An 11075-nucleotide genomic window follows, 5' to 3' on the forward strand; every position below is an offset into this window, starting at 1 on the left:
GTTGCTTACTTTGCTTTTCTGAGTTTATTATGTCCCAAACGGCTTTAGACTTATTGTCAGAGTTAGTGATGTAGTTAGCAGCCATATGTTGTTTGAGACTCCTAAGCTTGAGATCGTAAGCTTTCTTTTTTGCTGCCATGGATGTTCTATCATGTTCATTTCTGGTGAGCTGATATCTTTGTAAGGCAATTAGAAAATCTTCTTTTAGTATTTTGGACTCTTGGTCATACTGAACTTTTAGCCTGCCCCTCGGCTTTGCTCTTACTTTTTTGCTAGGGCATATATGGTCCAATATTTGTCTGACAGTTGTCTGAAATGTTCTGTATGCCTCTTAACATCAGGGGCATTGTGTACCAGTTCCCACTTTTCCATTTCGAATTCCTGTTTTAAGCTATTAAGGTTTTTTATTGAGAAAATTCTTTTTTGTGTAGCTTCTTTTTTAGGGAAGACTTCTCTTTCCACTGCAATAGAACAGATTTGGCCAGTGTGATCCGACATTCCACCTTGGATCACTGAAAAGTCGACTGCATCTTCAGGTATGTTGGTACAGATGCAGTCTATTGATGTTGTAGAATGATTAGTAATTCTTGTCGCTGGAAGGGGAAGCCGCCTGACTCCAAAAACCAGCAGTTCATCTTCGAAAATAGTATTATTTGTGTTAACAGTTAGCCTGTCTATGTTGATGTCGCCCATTAAGATAAGTAGTTTTGCCTCAGCTGTAAATGAGGTAAGTATATCTGATATAATGTTGATAGCTACATTAGCTTGTCCTCCTGGTGTCCGATAAATCCCTAGAATGTAGAGAGTTTTTTTCTTGATTTTTACCTTTGTTAATGCAGCTTCGCATACCAGTTCTTGACAACTGTTTGCTATGTTGATTGCTTCTGTTTTTGCGGTTTCTGTTTCCTTAATGTAGATTGCAACTCCTCCCAAATCTATGGTCTTTTCTACTGTAGTGTTTAATTAAATTGTAACCACTAATCTTAGTGAGTAATAGTTTATCTGAGTTTAATCCATGTTCAGTAAGTATTAATATGGTTGGATGTAGGTCACTCAATAGATGGTTTATTCTTTCCACCTTTTTTGATAGTCCTTGAATGTTCTGATGAAAGATGGTGATAGGTTTTTTCATTGTTTTCTTTAAGTGCTGTTTTGTATCTATACTCATAATAACAATCATATTTGAAATTAAATTGGTATTTATTTACATTAGCTTGACCATGGAAAATGGACTTTTTGTCATGGGTTGGGCATTTATAGCCAAGTATTATTATCACAGGTGCATATGAAATGGGGGGAAGTATATTATTGTATTATATTTATGCCTTTCGGACATTATTGCGTTAAGGAGCAGGGGCATCACGTGATCTGGGATTCGACTTTTGCAAGCTTGAGTTAATTTTTTTTCTAAAAGAGCAAGCAGTGCGCAGCGGGCAGGCATCGTTGACAGGATTAACGTATTAGTCAGACTCGTCTTTACGAATTGCTTCCACGTGAGATACCGAACATCCAACACAAAGGTGTGCCATTACCACTACTGAACTAGGAGGTTAAGAATAGACGTGGAGGAACAACAGTAGTTCAAAATGGCGTCCCTTCTTTATTTGAGAAGGCGCGGAGTATTACCAAACTGTCAAATATGGATAGTGTTGTCAGAGGTACGATAATTTCATTGATTTTATGTGCCGGTAAAATACACGATGGGTACTTAGTTATTATTGTACCATGAAAGATTTTTGACAAATTTATACAAGTAACAAACCAAAAGTTAATTATAACATAATTTATTATACGAACATACTTTTTCATTAAATGTGTTTGGTACGATTATTTTATATGAAAGTACGATAATTTCTCGTTGTTGGTATGATAATCGGTTTTTAAAATCTGGCTATACTGAGTTTGAGCAGACGCGGAGTTATAGGAAACTGTCAAAAACGGAGTTTTCAGAGGATTTAAAAAATTCGTAGCTCCTTTGATTTTCGTTGCCGACGAATGTTTTCTTCAATATTGTTTTCAGGAAAAAAATGAACATACCTTTCCATGGTCACGTTAATGTAAATTGATACCATTAAATTAAATAATTACTATGATACACATAGTGAAAATATGATTAACAAAAAAAGAGTTATAACGATCAAACAATTAGAATTGGATATAGGAAAAAACTCATATAGAATAACGAAATGATAACAACATAACAAACATGTAAAACAGAAAAATGCAGAACTATTTATGTTTTCTCTTGGGTAGCAATGATTAACCACTTAAGAAGTTATTGAAAGCATCTACAAAACCGTACTTCTCTTCTTTACAAATACTCACATAGATGATCTGCAAGCAGATTGGCTGATATGCTAAATTTTAAATTTAATTTCGCAGTCATCCATAAGCTCAGTATCGCCTCATTATATCAATAGTTATAATTAAGCAATATCGGTTGTCAATATCAATATAAAAAACCAGGTCCCTTATCATACTCTACCCCAAATATAAAAAATTTTGTAAAAATCACACAACTATAAAAATGTGGACAAGGCCTATCTTTGGGAAGAACGAAGATAAGAGATATATATATTATATAATCTTATACTGGACTAATATAAATATAGGTTAAGGACACCAATTGTTTCACTAAAAACTGTTCTGATCTCATCACACAGCTTAAAGGAATGTGGAAAGAGAACATTTAGACCTCAGTACCATTAATTAACTAAATATACCTATGCAACTTTCCCTAATTTTAAATAAACTAACCTTAAAAAGATACTTTTAATGATTATCGCTCAGTTTAGACTTATAAAGAAGTTGGTCATAAATCTTTAGTAGGCCTGTAAATTTATATTTTGATTTGTTACAATAAAATATTCAAACTAATTATCACAATGTTCACAATAGTAAAAAAATTATACTAGTGATTCACAATCACAAATCACTGCGGTCTGCGACACAAATGTAAACAAAATAGTATTTTTTTTTTTTTTTTTTTTTTTTTATCTTTTTGTTTAGCGTTAAGGCTAATAGGCTTTGGGGAATCCATGAAGCCTCGATGTGCGAATAACTATTATTCTGTGGTTGTCATGTTAATAAGGTATTCAGCAGTATTAGTCAATCCATATACATGTATATCTAATAGACATAATCGAAGATATTAATGGTAATACATGAATGTTTCAGTAGTGTACTGTAGTGTTTTCGTTAGTCACTCAAAAGATGGGAGTTTGGGAATCTAAGACATAGGTGGGAAGATAGGGAATGGTGGGGTGTTAGGAGAGCTTCTCGCCAGGGGCCCATCAGGCATTCCTATCCCGAAAGGAAGGGCCTCGGTTGAAGTGCCTATTCCCCAAGGTTACATGTATGTAGTATGTTGATTTCTGTTGTGTATAATTCAGTTTAGTTATATCCTTCGTTTTAATTGCAACTAGTAGAAAACTATTTAGTTCTTTGAAAATTTGACTATCATTGGTTTGTAATACTCTACATAAGTTCACATTATTTAACCCAAATTGTTTACTAATTAATTTGAAATTTGTGCTTCTAGCATGGTCATTTGCCGGGCATCTGAAAAATATATGCTCTAAAGTTTCGTTATTACCCAAAGTACATCTTAAGCATAACGGAGTAAAATACTTACCTATAGTAAAAAGACTACTATTTGTATTAGCATGTCCAAACTCTTAATCTAAGTAGGTTAACTATCTCCCATCTTTTAAACTTGACATTTTTGAACCAACTTTGTTTTGGGACTGAATCTACAATTTGTTTGTACCATTTTGCTTTATTTGAACCTAAAAAGTATTCATTAAATTTAGCATGGTATAGTATTTTTTGATACGCCTTAAAATCGTCAAATGGTATGTTAAATTCTACTAGTCTGATGCCATCTGTTATTGCTTCCTTAGCTAAACTGTCCACTTTTTCGTTTCCAGCGATACCTATGTGACCCGGTATCCACTGTATAATGATATTTTTCTTTGTCACTAATATTTCATAAACTATTGTTATAATAATACTTTGATTATCATTATTCGACCCTCCATGCTTTTTTCTATGGCTATTACTGCAGCTTGAGAATCAGTTAAGATTATAAAATCGTTGTTATTTAGATTACTTATGTGTTGAATACTTTTCAAAATTGCTACTAACTCCGCAGTATAACTTGAAGAGTACTTATTTAAAGTATATTTGGCTGAGATATTAAGTTGTGGTATCCAGAAGGCAGAGCCAACCCTTCTACAGATTTGGATCCATCTGTGTAAACACGAATGTAATCTTTGAAGGTTATGTTTAGTTTGTTTGTCTCTTACTATTTGTTTTGTAACATTTTCATTTTGTTGGTTCTCTGATAATTTTGTTGTCTAGTATAAATGCATTACTGGTAGGTTTTACCTTTCTATTTATTAAGAAGAGGGGTTCATCAAAATCCCAAATATTCTTAAATACTACATCAGTAATTATGTTTATATTAATCTGACTAATATTATTCAAGGATTGTAGAAATAAAGGGACCCTTTTGTTTGCCCAATATTGCATGTCAGTATATATTGAGCTAAGATACATTAAACTTGTATAGGCAGGGTGATTATTTTGCGAAACTATTTTGTAAACTACCCTATCGGCTAGTAGCTGTCGCCCTTAAGTTTAAAGGCATTACAGATGCTTCTGCATGTAATGTTACAATAGGGGAAGATTTAAAAGCCCCAAGGGCAATTCTCCAGTGCCTGATTTTGTAAATTATCAATCTTATTCAACTCAGTTTTAGTGCTATGTCCGTAGAGGAAACATCCATAATCTAGCTTACTTTCTTATCACACTCTTATAAATCTGTAATATAAATTCAGGGTGAGCTCCCTGAGTTCTGCAACTGACAGATTTAAGGATATTCAAGTCTTTCCAGCATTGGTTGAAGAATACTATTGATATGAGTCTTAAAAGTTAGCTTATTGTCGATGTATATGCCTAACACTTTAATTGTGTCTACTACAGGTATACACACTGATCTTTTATAAAGTACTGTAGATTAGGGTCATTATTTTTTTTTCTAGATACAACTAGTATATTACATTTTTTTGCATGAAGTCCATGTGTAGGATCTCGAAATATTCAACCAGCCCATTAATAGCTAGTTGCATATGATTTTGAACCATGTCATAATTTTTATGTGCGGAATATAGCAGTATATCATCTGCATATTGCACAGATTTGACTTGAGGTGGTAAAGCATATTTTATATGTGATGTATAAAGGGAGAATAACAAGGGACTGAGAACACAGCCCTGTGGCAAGCCTCTGTTAACTACCCTAGTGAAAGTATACTTAGGATTAATAAAGCTTAATTTTCTATTTATCAGCCAGTTGTGGCAGTATATTAAGAACTTAGATGGAATACCTAGGCTAGATAATCTATCTATCAATGCCGGTATAAAAACATTATCATATGCACTAGAAAATATCTAATGCTGCAGCAACAGTTGTTTCGTTAAATGATAAGGCTGTTAGAGTGTCGGTTACAAAATGTAATAGGTAATCACTACAACCCTTCATTTTTCTGAAACCATATTGAGTCTCAGAGACCAAATTGAGTTTTTCGGCCAACCATTCTAACCTATTTTTAATTAGTGAATTCATAAGCTTAGCTAAACAAGATATTAACGAAATTGGTCTGTATGATTCTTCTGAGTTCTTATTTTTATTAGGTTTAAGCAAAGCAATAATCCTGAAATGCTTCCATGTTGTGGGTATGTCTATATGTCCATTCCATATTTCATTAAATATTGCATAGGAGCAATTTTAAGGGCATTTTCTGGCAGGTTTTTAATAATTCTGTACGATATACCGTCAAGACCTGGAGAAGTGTCTTTATTTTTATTTTTGATAGCTATCAGTAATTCTTGAAAAGAAAAGTCTTTTTCTAGTGAATCATCAGAAGGTCTGTTACAATTTCCTGTCAATATATTGCAATTCATTGACATGGGGCACATAGTCTGGGACTATGTGTTTCATAAAACCTTCACATAATTTTTCATTGTTATTTATAAAAGTGTCATTACTGTTATGACATTTGTTACCTTTTAACTTGCCTACAATTTTCCAGGCAAATGAGCTTGTCCTTTTCTCCCCTATATCCTGACACGTTTTTTCCCAACTCAATCTTTTGGCCAACTGAATTTCCTCTCTGGCTTTTAACTGAGCTATCTGAAATGTACGGTAGTTTACTGCCGTCATTTGTTTTTCTAAATCTTGTAAATGCCAGTCTCCTTTGAGCAATAGCCCTGGAACAATTATCTGTCCACCAGGGTTTAGGAGAAAACCCTCTACTATTGTTTATTGGCATTTTAATTTTAGGTATGGATGTCTCACAGGCCTCTGTAATTATATTATATAGCTCATCCATTTTATTAAAGGATGTTGAAAGTTTTAATTCATTAACTTTATTTTCTACTGTCTTAGAAAAAACAAGCCAATTTGCTTTCTTAAAATTAAATTTGTTATGACTAATATTTTTCCAATCTAGGTTATATTTACATGTTAAGTTAGTCATGTTTAAAACTTATAACTATAGGAAAATGGTCACTACCCATAGTATCTTGCATTTATCTCCCAATTTTCTAGCTTTGAGTGCATATTGGGTGACACAAATGATAAATCTAAGGTAGAAGTGTTTTGATCTAGAGTAGGTATTGTAGTGTGTCTGTAATCATTAAGTAAAATTTAGAAGGGATTTGTTATATTCCGTAAAAATATCACTCCCTCTTGGATTGGGTGATCTGGCTCCCCAGTAAGGATGGTGGAGCATTTAGATCCCCCGCATAAAATTGAGTATCCATGGTCTTTATTAAACATATATTGTTCCCAAAATCTTCTCTTTATTTTATTTTTAGGTTTACAATATATATTGTATTTATGAACAGGTTTATTATAATTGTTTATTTCAATACCAATTAATTGTGTTACATTGTCGTTGTAACTTAGTGTTTTTGTGTAAGTTACTGATTTGTGTATTATCATAGCTACACCTCCATATCCATCAATCCCTATCAACTTTTTCTATATTATAATTGTTATCTTTGATGTTATCATATTCTGTTAACCAAGTTCTTGGATTAAACCTATTTGAATTTTATTTTTAGTAATATTATATATAAATTCTGACCACTTGGGTTTTAGTGATCTTGCATTCCACTGAATTATTTTCAATTCATTTAACATGTTTTGAAGTTGTTACTGCTGAAGTATTGCCAGTACCTTTATTTTGGTTCTGTTTTAGTGTCCTGTCAGTGGGCCCATTGCCCCTAGTCTTGGGATTACTGTCCGTAACCTTAAAAGGAGCTAAGAAATCTTCTATTTGTTTTTTATTATTAAAAGTAATAGGTGTAGATAGTAATTTGAATTTTATGTCATCTATTTTTTTTGTTAATTAGGGAACGTAAATGTTCCCTATCTTGTGATGTAGACTCAGGTTTTTGTGTATTTTGGTTAATTAATCGTAAGTGAGTTCTGTTTGCCAGTTACAGTAAGTTTACTGGTATTATTACGGTTTGTATTTATGCTAGTGGTCTTATAATGATTATTACTGTGACTTAGTCTATGGGAAGCATTCTTACTTAGCCCAACTGTAGATCTAGGTTTTTTAAGGTTAAAGTTACTCTCACTGCATTGGCTGTGTTGTTCCGATATATACTCTTCAGTTAGGGGAGGAAAACATGTTGTGTGTGACTACTGGGTGGTAATTTAATTTATGTGCTGGTAGTTCAGGATAAATTTACCTGATATTTGTGTATTTTAGTAGCAGCAGCGTAAGAGCTAGGCCTTATAACATGATTTTTAATTTTTTTATATGTTATAGGGAAGTATTGACTAGCTGTGTGGTTTGTCTTCCCTCATTGAGCTCATTCTATCCTTAATATTTCTTTGACGAGTAAATTCAGGACAAAATTTAGAGTTACTACTATGAGTACCTAGGCAGTGAATACATTTAAGGGGGCCTGGCATTCCTCTGAATGAAAGTCCTCCCCGCAGTTTCTACATATTCTATTATTGGTACATGGTGTGCTTTGCAACATGTCCATAAGCAAAACAACGAAAACATTGTTTTACAGGTATTCTGAATGTGTCTACCTTCATTACGTACATAATTAAGTTTAACATACTGTGGTAGTATGTCTGAGTCAAAAGTGACTTTTACAAAAGAAGTTGGAACTAGGTCATTATTTACTCGTCTTTTAATTCTATTGGCAAATAAGATTTTACTCTCACTTTCCGTTTCGTTTAAGATTTCTTCATCAGAAATTTCTTTTTCAACATATATTACTCCTACAGAGTAAATTCTAATAGAGGGTACGAAGACATTATATTGTGTTAAATATTGTGAGTCAACCAAATTATTGGCTGCTTCATAGTTTTTGCATTTAACAGACAATATTTTTGCCAGAACGTTCAATATGATGAATGTCTGAGCAATGGTTTTTAATTATCTTACCAACAGAGAAAGGGTTTAACTTACGTTTATCTTTGTCTTGAATGATGATTTCATAGGGTCCCTGATTGTCATACTTGTAATACCTTTTGGTAAATATTTTTTTTTAATTCTGGAGTATTTTCTATCTGGTCAGTGGGGGCTACATGGGTCATTGTCTCTTTTTCTTTTACCTTCATTATTATCTTTAGCAGTTTTATTTAAATAATCATGGTCTATAATAATAGATTGAACCGCTTTTTGAGTTTCCTCCTCCTCGAGGGTTTACCATGGGCCAGACCTTCCGACATGTCGGGGTCCGGCCGGGACAGGTTTGTGTAAAGATCGTGTATGTATAGGTTAGTGATTATTGGCTATTGTGAAATTGTAACTGAAATGTAAATTAAATTGTAATGTTAGGAATAAACAGAGATGGAAGAGATTTTACATACTATTAGTTACCCAATACAACAGGTTGAAAGGAATTCAAATACACTTAACGAAGGAACTTGACAACCACAGATGAAGAACACCTTTATGCACCAAAGTTCACGTACGAATGAAAATAGTATTTGGAAATGAATGGGAATTACTGTTACGAACGAAAATGACTGGTTAGTTAGGTTATAGGTTATATTAATTTAACCGATTAGTCGGTTATTTTGCTGCAACATGCAACCACTTAAATTTGTCTTAATTTTTGTACAAGTTAACTGATTGAGCAGAATCAGTCGATGCTTCTGATGGGTTATTTTAAATTAGTCTTAGGACTAAATTTTCTACAGACTAATTTTTCTATGAGTTCACTGATTTTACAGACTTAGTCATTACTTGAAATAGTCGGTGATTCTGATTGGCTATTTTAAATCTTATTTTAAATAATTAGTCTTAAGACTAAATTTGCTGTACGTTAACTGTGCAGACTTTTCTATACTTGAATTGGTAGTTTTTTCTAATCAGTTTTAGTTATACCAGTCTCGTACTTTAGCTATTTATTAAAGTAACATTTGTGATTCGTAATTAATATAAATTATAATATTACTATTTAAACGGTCATTATATTATAGCCTATTAGGTATTACATGATAATATAACGTTTCAAATTTATATAACTAAAATGAATAAAGAGAACTAATAATACGATTACAGCATTTCGTTTTCAAATCCGGTTTAGCCGGTTTGGGCCAGTTTGTTGTTAGTTTTAATTTCTTGACCACTATATTGCCCGCGCTGCGTTCCGTCTCAAGTTATATTTTTGTTCTATAAAAAATATAATAAGAAGTAAACCCTATCACTGTGCATTGTTTGCAACATGCCAGTGTAATTCAAATTGCTTTCTTCTGTGTATATTTATTTTCTAATCCAACCATTGTTTGTTCTTGAAGTCCGAAGTAATTTTATACCAATAATGAATCTATTATTATTTGTATAAATAATGGGTGTTTTATATTTATGACTTACTAATTTTATTTATACTAAATTAACTTGTACTATTATATTACCATTTTCTTTATATTTTATTTATAACATACTCATGTTGTTTTCTTCTAAGGTACTCTTGGTTGTGATTTGATTTGAAAATGTTAAAATCACATGAAATAAATATCAAGAATAATAATTTTATGGCCAGTTTTGATTTTCACTAATTTATTTATGCTCTATTGCAAACATTACCTACTTAACTCTAAATCGAAGGTCTTCCGTATCAAAGTATGACTTTCTTATAAGACATAAATAAAAAACTATGTAGGTGTTATATGATCAAGGTGTCTCGTGAATGGTAAGGTTCTGTTTAAATATAAAACAGGAAAATTCATTATATTAAAAATAAGTTAAGCAGAGCAGTAGCCAATTATTTAAGTGTAATGTTAATGTGTAAATTAAATCTGAAACCAGAATCAAAATGTATAATATTACTAAATAAATTCGGGTGGGGTAATTCAATTAATTCTTCAGATTAATTTGAAGTCTGCACAATTAAGTAAACCAGTCAATCTGGATTTAATTAAAAAACTAATCGGTTATTCATTTGACTAAATTGACCGATTGATGATAGAAATAACTGACTGGTTAGTAGGTTATAAAACCCGTTCGTTTATTCCATCACTACAAAATAGAAACTAGATTAAAGAGCTAATAGCAGAAAGCACACGGTCCTATTGTATGTATAGTAGCTGTTTATAAAATGTCTTTCCAACAACCAATAAAAAGAATTACCACTAGTTCTGCAGCAAACTTTAACTATAAAAAAGTAGTAATTGAAAATAATTACATAAAATGAGTGATTGAAAATAATATATATTATGTAACAATTGCTTGCTGTTATGATAATAAAATAAAAGTAACTATTTAATTGAACTTCGCGTACTTATGTATGTGGTCTTATACTGTGAAGCGGGTTTGACAGAGGTAGTGGTGGGGTGTAGAAACTATACATATAATATTTATATCTTCTGGTTAAAATTCTATCATGCTAATCATAAGTAATGAATATATGTCTACCATTCTTTATAATACATTAACATAATAATAAACTGTTAATTATTATGGCCCATTTTTGTGTTCGTTACTGTACTTTACACCTGTAATAATCTTTTACCAGACTGTACTTCTTCAGAAC

At 32.1% G+C, this 11075-nt stretch overlaps 1 protein-coding gene across 1 annotated transcript in view; it reads right to left on the bottom strand.

The window, feature by feature from the left end:
- LOC124364502 (pseudouridine-metabolizing bifunctional protein C1861.05) overlaps positions 1–2967 on the bottom strand; it is a 50654-nt gene extending 47687 nt beyond the window's left edge. The window contains exon 1 of the mRNA XM_046820042.1: positions 2758–2967. The gene's annotated coding sequence lies outside the window, so the exon portion shown is untranslated. The remainder of the gene's footprint in view (positions 1–2757) is intronic.
- Positions 2968–11075: the final 8108 nt, after the last annotated feature.

This window comes from Homalodisca vitripennis, chromosome 6 (assembly GCF_021130785.1).
Source record: "Homalodisca vitripennis isolate AUS2020 chromosome 6, UT_GWSS_2.1, whole genome shotgun sequence".
Taxonomy (NCBI): Eukaryota; Metazoa; Arthropoda; class Insecta; order Hemiptera; family Cicadellidae; genus Homalodisca; species Homalodisca vitripennis.